The sequence below is a fragment of the Labrus mixtus genome, chromosome 8, assembly GCF_963584025.1.
Source record: "Labrus mixtus chromosome 8, fLabMix1.1, whole genome shotgun sequence".
Classification (NCBI taxonomy): domain Eukaryota; kingdom Metazoa; phylum Chordata; class Actinopteri; order Labriformes; family Labridae; genus Labrus; species Labrus mixtus.
Window position 1 is genome coordinate 18,000,049 of NC_083619.1, and position 14,615 is coordinate 18,014,663.

Below are 14,615 nucleotides of genomic sequence, written 5' to 3' on the forward strand. Positions count from 1 at the left end.
GCTGCTCGCTGTCTGCACATAAGCTAATTCAGTCACTAAACTTGACATCTTGGCTCTATTTGTGAATTTTTGAGAACTTTTCATTCAAATAGCGAACAAAGTAGCAGGCTTACTTTGCAGTTAATTGGACTAACAGATGGTGCAAGAAGACTCCAGCTTTTTTTCAGTGGGTGGATTCTATGGAATTAACACGTTATCACTATTAAGCAGGTTTTTTTGGTGACTCACCTTACCTGGCTTGTTGGGTTGTCAAGTGTTTGTCATACATAGATTTATTCATGGACTTTCCAAAAAAAATACCATCAAAGATAGAATGTTATTCTCTTGGATAAACCTTAGGCTATTTAACTATTTAGCTAGCTAAAGAAATTTGCCTTGATCATATTGACAACAGCAGAACAGTTTGTAACTAGCCTACATTAGCTAGGAAAAAAGAGAAGACACTAAAAGCTCCAGTTGCACCTCAATCATTTAACAAATAGTGAACAAATGTTTTAAACAAATGATTCAGTAGACTAAAAAGAACAGTTTTAAGCTAGGTATTGCTAGCTTATCAGTTAGCTCTCACTTTGCTTTAGTTTTTCTCTGTCGCTATTTCATGGCTGGATTCTGAAATAACATGTTTGAATGCTTGATTATTTTCATTGAAAGGACCAATATGTAAGCTATCTACTGAATTAAATCATAAAATTACCTAACTATCTCATCAGACATTAAGGAAACATGAAATGTTCAAGTGCTGGCTTCTCTGACAACATTGGAGCAGCCAGTTTTGATTTGGTCAGGAATGGTCTGTATTTGTTTTGACCAGAGAGGGTGGGCAGTTTTAATGACCTCACACGGCTGTTTTAGACGCACATCGGTTTGCCAGATATGAGACTAGTTATCACGGCAAACCAACAGGTGTTGCAGTGATGGGAGCAGGCAAATTAACTGGTTCAGATAGAACGGATTCTACCCGACCTAAAAAGCCTCTGCATTTTTCTAATAAGCTCCTTTGTAAGACTAGGATAAATATTGGAGATGCTATTGAAAAATGGAGAGCGGTTAGAACGCAGAAACTTTTCAAGACCGATGCAGAGCTGGTTAAACACTGAAGCTTCAGTGTCCATGACATGGCAACTTGGGTGCACATCGGCTCTAGGGAGGAGGGAGCGGGGAGAGACTGCTCTGTGTTTGTTTTGAATTTGGACTGCAGTTAAAACAATTGTCCTTTTAAAATATTGTGAAACAATGTCAGAAAGTCAATTTCAGGGCAGAACTAAATTTTGACCAATATACACATGAAGCACATTATCTTTGTAGCGCAGTATCCTGTAGAGTTAAATGCTAGCCGGGGAGATGAGGGTCTTTATCATTTTTTTGGCATGTCCTGACATTCCTTGGCAAAACACACCGTTCATGGTTACCTGTGAGTAAAACCTTTTTGTGCCTCTCACATATCATTCCTCGTCCTGTCATTATAATTCCACACAAAGGAAAAGCAGTCTGAGCCTGTGCCAGCCACCTATACTTAGAGCGGAAGACATTAAACGGAGACATACCTGAAGTGACACAAACTTGGCAGGGCCCAAATAGTTTCCAGATAGTTAATTAACCTTAGTGACTGGTACAGCAGTCATGCGTGGCTGGTCAGTCCCAACCTGTGCCGGGATAAATACAACCAGTCATGTTGACATGTCACAGTCTATACATTTCATGTGTGTACTGCCAGCCTTATACTTTGTTTAGAGCTGAGCTCACAGGGTATTTTTATCAAGGAGGGGAAAAGGCTGCATAGCTTTCTGAACATAATTAAAGTAGTTTAAAAAGTGTTGTTTATGTAGCCTGATGGTACACACTTTCTATTTTTTTAAATATATATTCATAATAAAGTCATATATTTCTTTAAAGCGTAAACTTGTTTTTTCACCTTCTTTTGTCATATTTGGCGGAGAATGATTTTTCTCCCTCCAACTATCTCACTTAATTAACTATGTATCTCAACTATCTAACTTAACTATCATACCAAAATAAGTGTTAAAAGTTAATATTTAGGTTTTTTGTGTACAATTAACAGTGACAAAACCAATTCTGTTATTTCCATTTTGAGTGTATATCTGAACCTCTATCTTCAAAACAGGGCTAACAGGTAAATGGTGTAATCGGTAAGAAAACTGGATTTGAAAGAAAAATAAATTTTTCAATATTATTCAATATTAATGTAATAGAAAAGCAAATCCTCAAAATGTTGTCTGGTTCCAGGTCCTCATATGTGATCATTCAGGTTCTCCTTAACAACCAGGAACTGAATTTAATTTAATTAAACACATTTAAATTTCACTTGATACATTTCACTTAATTAAAGTATTTTTATGCGCTTTAGAACCGTTTAAGTGCAGATAGTAGGCAAAAGCCATCCTGACGTTCGAAGAATTGTTGCAGCAGTGTGCTGCATGAAGTCCAGATGTCACTCTGCTGTGATTTTATGGGGAGAAAATGTCAAGCTAAGAGGTGGCAGACCAAAGTAACCATTAAGTCTACAGTGTGACATAAAAATTCATGTGAAATACTCTCCTGGTTTTTGAACATGTTTCTCACAACCAACGCACACATTTCAACAAGATCTTTAAAAGCATATGTCTCCAAATCAAAACGTCTCCATGAGTGGAGTGAGAATGAAACATCTGGTGGGTAACACCTCACAGCTCCCGCTGAAAGAGATTGCATGTGTCAGAAATATGGATATAAAGTTGGTGGAGTGAACCCCAAACTGAAATGAGTGTATGATGACACTTGCATGGCTGCAATTGCCCAAATGAATAGAAAACAGGTGGAATTGGTATGCAGTCACCAGAGACATTCAATTTTACTAGTGTTCATTTTTTACAGGCTGTCTTTCAACCATCGTCTTGTGAGAAGAATCCTTCTCTTTTAGCATGCCTACGAAGAATTCATACACGCTTTCTTAGCCGCAGAGCCTCCATGTAGCTTCTCCCAGTTACAGTTTCTCATGCCAGGCTCATCCTCTTAGTTCAATCACTGAGGAATGAGATCTTTCTGCCTCTACCTGGAACAAAGCCAGTTATATCAGTGCAAGTTCAGCACACAACTCTACTCAATTCCTTTAAATAGAGGCCGAAAGACTTTTGATCCAGACAAACGAAATGACAGCAATATTTGGTAGCAATTTGTTGGGCAGACCCAGTCAGTTTGAGAAGTTATATTAGCATGATATTGATGCCAAAAACAATCATGGCTGACACCTTGGATATTCCAACTTCTTTCCTATATAAGCTCTATGAACGTCATACCCCCACAGCCATTGACTGACGTGTCCCTGTCAAAATGAGCCCTGATATTTTGCATTAACAGAGCCGAGGTGATTTAAGAAACCCTAACAGAAGAAGACATGCGGTTTGTATTCTCATGGCTGTCTCAGCTTAAATGTCTCCAGATTTTTCATGGAAGGGATTGTAGGGGGTTGATTTGCTGACGTTATTTACATGGAGGAGGTTTTTTAGCCTCCCAGTATGCCAGAACATCAGGATTTTGGAATTTTTTGGCAGTGACCTACATCTGGATTTCTGCACCAGAGGGTGCCCCACCCCCTGTCAGCCTCTCACAGAGCCGCAAGCCTGACTATTCTCCCTTTTTCTGAGTCACACTGCAAGCCACACCGCTGTGAATGCAACCCTTGGATGTTCGCTGTCACACCTATCAGAGCACAGTCCGGTTAAGCCCTAAATCAACACTTCCTCACTGTGTCTCTGTTACAAATGTGAGGCGAAGAGGAAAGAGACAGAAAGCGGCGTCCTTTGGGCCTTATTCTTTATGCTGCATGTGGAACAGAATGTGGAGCACCCAATCTGGTTTTCATCCTTGGTGCCCCACCCTGGCTGAAATACAATGGATTGAGAGAGGGCCTGCGACTTCTAACTCACTCTGCAGATTCTATGCTCTGCCGCCAGTCTGGTCAATCTGCAGCCCAGAAAATTCCCTTGATGTGTCGGCCAAAGCAGCTTTGAATCCAATCATAAGGCCATAGGTTTCCTTGTAATAGTTCATCCATGTTCTTTCACTTAGACACAGGGGAATTGCGTTTATGGTCAGCAATGTGGAAAAAGATTGATTTTAACCTTGAATCTCTGCTCCCAAAGATGTATTGTAAGACACATAGTTTGGAAAACCTTCTCAATAGTTAATCAGTGAACTCCTGGGCATTCCGAGGCTGGAAAATAGTTAAAATCTAATTTTTCCCTCCAGTTGTTGAAAGTTTATCGTAACCTTAACTTACAGTCAAATATACCAATTGGCATACCGCCCAGGGTGTGTAATCAAATCTAAATTTGTCTTTGTTACTTCTGGTCTGTTATTGAGGCACAGTTTTCCATAATAGATCCAGAATGGACGCTTTAATTAAAGAAAGCTGTGACGGGTGAGTGAATGACTATGTCAGTCTTTGAAAGCCCAGTTGTTCATCAGTCAAACTTTAAACCGCTGTTCTGCAGACTGAAGTGTCACCACAGTGGGTTTTGAATGATTTTCTTGTTGTAGCCACCGTACAAACAAAGGCACCCCTGTAGATTTATGTCTCATCCCTCTCTCTCATATTGGACTCTGAGGGCTTTAAGGCTGTAATTAAATTCCAATCCCCACTCTCACTTCTCCACCGACTGTCCCCGTCTCTGTGGGAGGCTGAGAAGCCGGGTTTTACCGCCTGTTGTGGTTTGTTTGAAAGATCCAGAGTTCTCTGGAAACCCAAGCCCATTACGTTAGAATTCACACATGTGGTGCAGCGAGAGACAAAGAAAAAGGCCTTTGCTCATGCACAGAGGCAAGTCTGGTGGGACATCCGGTCTGGCCAATCAGTTGAGACATGTGTGCGTGTTTCACCCACGTCGCCATCTCTGCCTGTGAACTGCAAGATTTGAGTATTCTCACGTCAGAGCCAGTGATTGCCATTCCAACACGCTGCTATTTCATGCATATGATACAGCTTGTGGGGCGTTCAGATGCCCATACCAATAACTCCATCTCTGTACCTATCAAAGCTTTTCCTTACCAGACGGCCACCCACTGCCAAAGCACAGATTGCTTGCATCGGGCCATAGCAGGGCCAGCAAACTGGAATCAGCTGCAGCAGCAGGCTGTCAGTTGGGACTCCTGACAGCGATATGAGGGGCTAGACTGAGCGAGTCCAGTCCGGAGGGGACCAGCGGGAGAGGAAGGATGAGTTCTGCACCACTGATCCAGAGTGACAGTGATGGACAGGTTCAGAGAGGAGAGCTGATGGCCAAGGTTTTTCTCCTGTCTGGACAGTGTTTGAAAAGATGGACATGACGGTCGCAAGGCTTCAAAGTCCAGCAGGGCATTTGTGCCAGAGTCTGAGTGTGTATGCGTGTTTGTGTGTGTGAGTGCAAGCGTGTTGATGTGGGCGTGCATGCATGTCAAACGGTCAAGCAGAGCAATAAATGTGAAGAGTGACACTGAAATCTGAGATAAAAAACTTGTTTTGCTCATTTTAAGTTCAGTTTAAGACAGAGTGATGTGTTAAATACACAACATGCAATGTACCAGAAGTGAAGTTCTGCATTTCTATTCATCAAATATTTGGGGGTCAATTGATTATTTATTTTAGCATATACAATGTCATAAAATTATTAAAACTTACGATCAAAAAGAAGCAAATTCAACACTAACATTGTCAGTTAGTCCTTATTATAAAAAATGTTAAGTTTGGTTAATTGAAGACAGAAAAGCAGCAAATTGTCAAAAATTAAAATCAGCAATAAATTTTTTTATTTTTTTTTGCATTATAGCTTAAAAAACACTCAATAAGTGAATGAATGAATTGTAAAGAAGTAACACATTTTTTTGTTTTGAAAAAATGTAAGAAAAAATATGTTTACCAATAAAATCAGTTATTATATAAACCAAATGAGATAAATATTTTTTTCTGGCTCGGCCTAATCGTGAACTGCAATTACTTTACAAAAACCAATAACAGAAAGACTCGCTTGTACTTTATAGTTTTGGGAATCAGCTCTCTCTTGTTAAACTTGAATTATTTGTCACAAACATGTTTCTCTGCCGCTCATGCTTCATAGAAAGTCAGGGTTCCCTCTGACAAGTAATTACGTCAAGAGCAAACGTTCCCAAAGGCGGCAATTAATGCTGAACTCATAACACACAATGACGCCCCAAGGCCCAGGATCTAATATGAAAGCTGGCGCCCCTTGTTGTGCAGTTTACCCAGTTGTCTGCTTTGATGACTCACATTCTTACACAGTTTTTCTTATTAAGTTGCGTGCATCTGTGTGTGCATACACATCTTTCTCTGTGTCTTGTATTCTAGTCTAATTTCCTAGAGGCAAATTATACATGCTATCATATCCAAGGACAGTATTAGAACAAATTTTTCCCCAAGAGGAGAGATTTTTTTTAGACACATACATTATCCAATGGTAAGACTTCCAGATGGAGTCAGGCTGTATATCCTCTTGATGTTGAAATGAATCTTTTTTGACTATGACTTCACCTACAAGATTTGCTGTTCCTCTAGGAAATATATGCCCAGTACATCCAGGACAGATTCCTCTTTCCCCCCTCTGGAAATAAGCTATAACACAAACCCTGTCCTCCTCATTTCTCCTGGATGCCTTCAAGGTCTCCACTATATCTCACACTCCCTATGTCCGAATTTGAACTATGTTTATCACAATTCAACTGTAGTCAGGAGATTCTGTCAAAATCAATACTCAATAGGGTTCAGTCAGAAAAATGAAAGTGAAATGACCATCGTGTTCTGGCCCGTGTGGAAGATTGACGTGCAGCATTTGGAGTCTTCAGTATGAGGGACTGCTTCCCTTTTTTTAGCGTGAGGTTGTCAGAGGCAGCTCCGGGTTTAAGCTTCAGGGCTTTGTGAGGTTGTTAAAATGTTCCTGTTCACTTTTCCAGCTGCAGCCTTTTAACGGTGCATTAAACGATGGCTTCTCCCCCCCCCCCCCCCCCCTGAAAAGTCACTAGGGAAAACAAGAAATGCTGTTTGAAAATCAAGGGAGGGTCAAGAACAATCCTTATGCACTATTAAATCTTTTTTTTTGGATGATGTTGAGATGTGTAAAGAGGAAATCCAGATGCATTGTTTAGGATATATTAGATAGGAAACGATTATCGGCTTAGGATATTTTAGGTATAAATTTATGTGCAGTACTTTATCGATCATAACATCTCCTATTAAATATATAAAACGTCACATCTCGTGTTTTATAGTATTGCAACTGTGTCTCACTGAATTCATTATCTGTGTATACACAAGCCTTAAAGGTGCAAAAAGGAGGAGTCATAGTTTATAACAAAAACCTTCAAACACTTTATTTATTTTCTATTAATCATGTTTATGCATTTAACACAGAGTGATAATTATTGCTACATTTCATGCTAAATAGAACGTCTAAAAGTTTAAGTGCAAAGTGTTGTCTAGTTATATTTAATCTATCATGTTTTTTTTTCTTCTTAGCAAAACTGCCATATTTTCATTTTGAACTTTACAAACAAAAACTTCAAATAATAAAAACAAATAGTTAGCAGACATGTTTTGAAAATAGTGGATTTACAGGATTGATTGTCTGTAGTTTAGCCAAAGCTGTTGTTTGAGTCTGTATTTTAGTTAGCATACACCAGTGCTAAATGTTAATGTCAGCATGTTAATATATGCCAATTTAAATTAAACAAATTGTTATTCATTTACAGAATTCATCAATATAAGCATGACAAAATGTGCCAATAAATACTACATGTTAAGTTAAACTGAAAATGTTAGCATGCTAACATGAGCTGATGAACACTCACCTCAAGTACAGTTAAGAGCATTTCTTAAATCCAGCTAGTTTAAACAATATTACAATATTTTCTCATAAACCCTCCCAACAAGTTAGGAGCTGATATTAGTTTTACAGATGTAGCCTATCAAAGCAAATTAAATGTAACTAAATGAAATGTAACTAAAACTACAGGTGGCAGCAATTCATTAAAAAAACTATCAAGTCCTATCAACTCAAGCAATGCTAGCAGCAAAACTCTGCTATTTAATGTATACATTTCTTACTACACCACATATCATGTAATTATCTTCGTTTTCATTTGTATAAACCAAAGAGAACTACTGCTGCATAAACCGTGTAGTACTCTTTATATTCTCCACAAGGTTGCATTCAGCCAGGGTCACAGTAGAGCGTTCACATTCTCAGCACTCTTAATGCAGTGTTGAGTCAAGACCCTTTCTCAGTGTAGAAAAATCAAAGTGATAAGTAGACTAACAGAGGGCACACAGCTCAGGCCCTTAGTGCAGTCAGGAATTCTCCTTTATATATTTACTGGAAAGACCTCCCAAGCCCTATTGTTCTTTGTTGAAGCCAGAGGTGTGAGTTCACCAAATGTACGTCCTCATGAGGTTAGAGAAAATTTTGATCTGATTAAGCCCCCCATGCCTCGTGTTGCGCTTGTTTATTATGTCACTTGTCTGTTTATTTTTACTTATTATTGTGGTGCATTACTTTCAATTTTAAAAGCTTGTACATGACAAAATAAATATTGTACTTATAAATAAATATTGTACTTAACTTTTGGCAGGTTGGCACCCGACCCGCACCCCCCTAATGTCTGAAAGAAGATTTCGCCCCTGGCTGGGTCCAGGCGGGCAGGAACAAGTGTTTGACTCTGCTCTCCTCAGACTGAAAATGTAAGATGTATGGAGGTGCGGGGTGAAAACTTGGAAATTCCTCTGACTGCCTCGAGATTTCCTCGGTCTGATCTCTCAGAACAGAGAACACAAAGCTGCAGCTCAAGATATCATGGATTCACTACTGTTGCTTTGTGAATGCTTTTTCTTTGCACAAATGGAACGAGAAGAAAGGGAATTTCTTCTGAACAACACAGAGGAAATTTCCCTTGTGTTTATTATTTATTTTGTATTAAATCTTTAAAATGTTCAAATCTTTTCTTTCCAGGAAGTCTAGCAAATCTGAGCTGATTTTTCACCAGCACTCTGACTCACATTCATACAGTCGCTCACAATTGGAAAAAAATCTTTTGAGCAGTTGGAGGAAACACAGTCCAGCTGTGAACCTCATGTCTGTGAGCCTCTGAGAGAGCAGCGTCGGGTCCCCAGAAAGTTAGATGTGACACTCCCATTAGCAGTCTGTTTATTTAGTTTTCTTTTACAAGGCTTTACATAGTCAAATTTCTCTGTTCAAGACTTTAAGTAACATTAACAAAATTGCTTTTGTGAGGGGAAAAAAATACTGGCACTCGTTCTAGTATAGGGTGATATCATATGCTTAATTACCCCAAAATACACCCTGGTTGTAACATCGTGAGAAGGTAATTAGCTTGGTAATTAGCTGCTTGAGACGCTAGCATTTATGTCACTTCTGGCATAAAACTGGAAACACAAACAACTTGTATTAATGGAGTTTCTCAATGCCTTTATAACCGCTTCTTGCTGAGGATGAAAAAGAGGCTAACCATGAACAAACGAAAAATTCATAAAAATCAACAAAGCTAAGGCCAAACAGCAAATTAGCTAACTAACAGCATTTCACATCTTCATCAAGAAGGTTGGGTTCTTTTTAATCCCTCCATACTGATGTGAAAAAATATCAAACAGAATAGACGTGACTGTAGCCTACAAATTTAACTACAAGCATAGCTAGGGAGGACAATTTATATCAAAACTATTTTCTGATATTTTGGAAATTGTTTTACTGCCCAACAACGATCAATTAACAAAATGGCAGAAAAAAGGTATATTTGGCTGGCAAAAGTAGCCTACATTTACATTTCTGTCCATCATTTCATTCCTATGAACTAATGGATTGTTACCAGCCTGTATACCTTCATGCTTACCCAGACTCTGCTTCTGCAATCATTGCATATGAGCAAAGTCTTCTTCAAGCTAAAGCTAGCAAGCTGGTGCTCAAACATATAGAGAAAGATTGTTGGATGAAGTTAGCGTTGACCAAGATAGACTCCTTTTCGGAGCTCTCCTTCACCAGTTAAGAAGCAGTTCACTTCATCCAAACTTCATCTGCATTTAAGCTAGCTAGCAGGGTCTGGTGCATTAGCATTCTGTTGGTACTGCTCTTTTTAGCGTACCCTGTTTAGTAAGTTAAATGCTAAAGTAAGTTTCAAATGTTTTTTTAATGACTGAAGTTAAGTCAATATCTTAACTCTTTTTGTGACTGTATCTAATGTATCAGATAACAGACCATAGGCTATTTATCATCTAGAGGAGTTGTAATTTCTGTAAAAACACTAACATAAAGCCTACTGCTTTTAAACTTTTATGACAGAAATGTAATTGCTGCTCTCACTTTTTGGATATTCTACACTTGTGTTTTCTGCTGATGATTTGAAAAGATGTCTTTCCCATGGCAGTCAGAAGATGTTGAATCAGCTGTGGAGCCTCTTTAAAAGTGTGATGAATCTTTCCAGACCGATGAAGTAAAACAATTTTTTACACAGTTATGAATATTTAGAAAGTTATAAAGTATTTTTTAAACATTGTTTACAGAGAAAGACTTTTCCTAAACAAATGTCATGATGAAACATTTTGGGGATTTTGTTGCAGCTCTTCGTTTGTTTCCGTGTGTTTGTGGGTGTCTTAGAGCTTGTGTGTCTGTCTCAATTCTTAAAACAAATATTATGAAGAAACTTGAAACTTTGTTGATTTAGTACTGTAGTAAAGGTCATTTAGTGACTACAGAAAAGTAATAATAAAACATGTCACCATGTGTACAATCTCATTTCATCACAGCCCAACGTTTTCAAAAGCTGAACCTTTATTCAACTTTCTTTTCATGAACACATCACTTTGATTTTCAAAACCAACGGCCCCAAAAAACATTGCTTTGAGAATCTTTTGAATGCAACCTCAAGCATGACATTGATTATGTTAGCTTCATAATTATCTCCACATGCGACTGTACCACTGTATTTCACAGTGCGATGAGGCTCTGTACATCCTGGGTGAGTGATTATAACAACTGTAAGTAAATTAGCTGTGAATAAAGGCCTTTTAAATACAGCATCAGTCAAAGACACCCTGCAGTTTAATGCTGTAAATGTTCTCAGCCATCCAACAGTGAAGTTGTGGCAACAGAAAAAAGTACACACAGCCACAGAGCGAGTCTGAAAATGACTTACGGGTCACTCCTCCAAAAAAAAAAGCTATTATCGTTCATTTTCACAGTTGCACGTTGAATATGAAGCAGTGCCTCTATTTTGTGTGTTGTCTCTTTTTCTGTTCATATATAATTTTGGCACTAAATAGGAAATGCAACAGAGGTCAAATGTGTTTCGAGTGGTTCAGTTTAAATGTAAATAATGGCTATAAAGTTTCAGAACTGATACAATAAAAGTCAGCAAGAATACTAATTAGCACTCTGGAAAACCACAAAACAAAACACAAATGAAGTATTGTATTGCAACATTTATTTATGTGCTGCACATGTTTGAGCAGGAAAAATAGATCTTCCTCTTGTTTTATTCAAGGTTTTTCTGTCAGAGCTAATTTTATCTGACGCTACTTTATATCTGATTTGACATATGAAAACTCACATCATTTTGAAATGGTACATACAGTGAAAACGGTTATATTCGACGCCAAAGTGTTTTTTGTGTGTCTTTTTTTACATGTGAAGCCGTGCCAGAGAGAATTGACTTGAACTGTTTCACTTTTTTTTTTCCTTCCAGTCTTGCATCTTGAAAATTGCAACTATTACATTTAGTCCCAAATGGCCAAAAATCTGTGGGACCAATCGCTTAAAGTTGGGAAAAAATTCCTCTCTTGAGCTTTTGCTAATACCAGTCATATGTTATGTTTGCGCCCCGGAGGAATGCATCGCTATTATTTTAACAGAGACAGCCCAACAAAAACACAGGCCCCTGTTGAGTGTTTACTGTATAATGGGCGTGACAGTATACCTTAGCCCAATTCCGAGGTCTCTGCTGGTGTTTCCTATGAGGTATGACACTTTTACAACAGCCGGGCTCGGACTCGGATTGTTTTTGACATTTTTTTGACTGCTACTGCTCTCCATCCGTCTCACAATCTCTCTCCCTTTTTTCTCCCACTTTCTCCTCTGTGGTTTCTCTGACGCTCCGTCTCAAACACTCGCTTTTTTCTCTCTTTCATTTCCTCACACGCACACAGGCCAGACATTTTATCACGCTTTTCTTAGCCGGACTCAAAGAGCATATTTTAAGCCTAGAGTCTTAATCTCTCATAATGGGATCCTTTGTGGAAGTCAAGCAGGAAACCCATAATTCTCTTTGAACAGCTCTTTTTTAAGATTGGTGATAGTTGTGGTGATATCCCAACAAGCCGTAAAACAACAATCTATGAATGCTATTAAGTTAAAATGATACATTTTGCAGTACATTTCAATTGCAATGATTACATTGCATGCAAAAAAGCACAAAAGCTAATTTTAACAGTACAGCCAGATTTTTTTAAGCCAACATTTTGTGGTTTACATTATAGTCCGTGGAGCTTTGTCTTCACACACACACACACACAGACACACACATTGTAACACAGTAACACAGTCTAGAAATGCTACATTTCTAGAGTTGCTTGCAGAGACTAGGACGCGTATATTCTGGCTTGTTTTTATACTGTTTTTGCATTTAGGAATTCTCTGTCTTCACTGGAACTTTAAATGCACATGGGGACGCTGAGTCAGCCAAGGCGATGCAGTGTTGTTCGGTGGGACAGTGGCAGCAGAGCCCGAGCGATTTCAGATGTTCTTTATCTTCCTGTTGCAGTGAAATGTAGAGGGAATGTAAGCTGTACATTTACAGAGGCCCTGAGGAAATATAATACTCCTTCTGCATTGTGGCTGCTCTAATGTAATTATGCATAGTTCCTGCACAAGCTTAAGAAAAGATTTCTATCCAAGAATATAAGAACAGTTGTTTGCAAGAACACCTTTTAATTTCAGTAATAATCATGTTAGAATATGAGATGAACAAAATACTCATTTAATGTTTGAGATAAGCGGAGGATCATTCATGAGTAAAACCATGTATATGTCAGTGTACACACATTTACAAGTATATATATATATATATATATATATACATATATATACATTATATATATGCTATATGGAGCCTGGACACACTCACCACATTTTTGCCGAAGCTCTGTGATCTGATTTTGAATTTAGCATCTTGTTTGATGTCTTTTTGATGATGGACATGAAATAATGTCCAAATCACCAGAGGCTGGAACATCAAACAGATTCAAATGAAAACACGGTAATGTCTTCTCAGACCGAGCCTTATTGCGCCTTCATTTGCCACTGCCCCATGGAAGCCGGGCTTCTAAAAGATGAGTCGATAAATGAAGCACTTTCATCTCCCACAAACTTCGACAATTTTTTCTTTTTTTTTTATTGGCAACACAAACACTGCATAGCTAATAATATGCTGCATCCCAACACAATCAGATAAGATCTGAGGGTCATGTTGAGGACTGGCTGAGAAGTCAAAGGTGGAGAGATTACCTTTGAAGAGGATGAATGACCAGAAATCATCACAGGAGGATGAGGGGAGCACGAGATATGCTGCTCATCGTATCAAGAACTAACCCCATTATTCTACGAATGTATTTTACAATTTCAGAATCCAGTATTTTACAATTTCAGAATCCAATGTTCTTTAAGATAATAGGGTGAGAGAGCTAATACAGAGCACAGGTGACTTAGTGATAATGAACCAATATATATGCATCATGCATAAAGTGATCCTTATGCTGGGCAAAAAAGAGCTCAGCACATTCATTCATCACTGTTTGGTATGTTATGAAACTGCAGATGAGGAGACTTCCTTTCCTCGTAGTGACATCACACGAGGCCTGAGGGCTTTGACTCATGATGTGAGGCAGCTTCTTTAGTGTTTATAATAAAGACGCTTTCTCAGACGACGCTGGCCAAGGCGTGAGCAGGTCATCAACTTTTGCATGTCATTTTGAATTCATAACGTGCGAAGAAGCCAAGTGTGTGTTAAATTCACACACCCGTTCTGGAGTCTCTCTGGGCTTCTGGACTGCTCTGTGTAAACTGAGAGGCTGATGTTCAAACAACAAGGCAGACAGCCATGGTGGACTCACAGCTTTGCTTTGGCCTCCGTGTCAGTCTCCTGACAGCAAACTGGCACCCAGCTACAGCTAATAAAGTGCACCACCCACCCACATCATGTACTTTATTGTACGTGTATGTGTGTGTGTGTGTGTGTGTGTGTGTGTGTGTGTGTGTGGTCAGCTGGAAAGCAGCAGGAAGTTCCTGGAAAGCTACGGATGAAAGACATATTGAATGCTAAATCTGCTAAATCCATGATGTGTTAAATCTCCAATCTTTCTCCTCCTTGGATGACGGGGTACGTTTCAACACATGTAATGATTTAGACAGACACAGATTATTAATAATTATTGAACATCTTGTCAGACTTGCATAATGACTTTCACGGTGTATTCATACAGTTACTGTCATAGCTTAAAGCAGGTGATATTCTATACTTCCATCAAAATGAATGAACAGAACAACCCAATCATACAATGATCTTACAAA